The following is a 966-nucleotide window of genomic DNA, read 5'->3' as shown; positions in this document are numbered from 1 at the left end:
TTGTGCTGAAATTAATATTTTTCTCGGTAAGACCTATATATTTATCGTAATTCAGAATCTCCAAGTCTTTGACATCCCGGCGCGCTCTCGAGAACTCACTATAATCACTATTTCTTCCGTAAATTTTCCATTTCCTATGAAGTTTCAATTTTCTATTAATAAGTTTCATTAAATTCTTATCGAACCAGACCGGATATTTACTATCACTTTTAACCGATTTTTGAGGAACAAACTTATCTATTAAATCATTAATAATTTTATAAAAAGATTCTACTGCAGCATCAATGTTATTTGGATCCAAATGCATTTCCCAATCAACCTTTGATAGTTCATAGTTAATTTTATCATAATCGGCTGCATGAAAACGTCTTATCATGCGAGCTGCCTGAGACAAACCCGATATGTGACTAATATTAATCGTAATATTAAGTGAAGGGTGGTGTTCATCCTCGGGCAGTGACAGTGGCACGTCTCGTTGTACCGAACATTCAGAGTCCGATACCACCAGATCCAACATCCTATTATTCTTGTTGCTGACATTATTATATTGTGACAAATCATTAAAACACAAAAATGCAAATAATTGAGAGCTCAAGATGTTATCGTAAGGATTTTCAAGAAGTAATTTAGTATTCAGGAAATTAGGACTAATGCTCCATTTAGCAACTCTGATGTTAAAATCGCCTACCAGTAAGAATTTGTCTCTGGGATACCCAATTCTGAGGTTAGAAATAAATTCATAAAAAGATAATTCTGCCGCAGCCTGGTTTGTATTTTGTGGGAAGTAGCAGCAAAATAGTCGAAGCATAATAGTTGTCGGTGCCCGATTTAATAAAATATTTACACTAGTAACATCAGCATCATGCACGAAGGGCAACACGCGCGTTCCTTGCATACTTACACTTATCCCACGGCGAACTGCAATTAAGGTACCGCCTCCTCTTTCAATACCTAATCTAGCGTAAT

The sequence above is a fragment of the Hyposmocoma kahamanoa genome, unplaced genomic scaffold (assembly GCF_003589595.1).
Source record: "Hyposmocoma kahamanoa isolate Upper Pololo Valley unplaced genomic scaffold, ASM358959v1 95986, whole genome shotgun sequence".
In the NCBI taxonomy this organism is placed as follows: domain Eukaryota; kingdom Metazoa; phylum Arthropoda; class Insecta; order Lepidoptera; family Cosmopterigidae; genus Hyposmocoma; species Hyposmocoma kahamanoa.
This window is presented reverse-complemented; position numbering follows the sequence as displayed.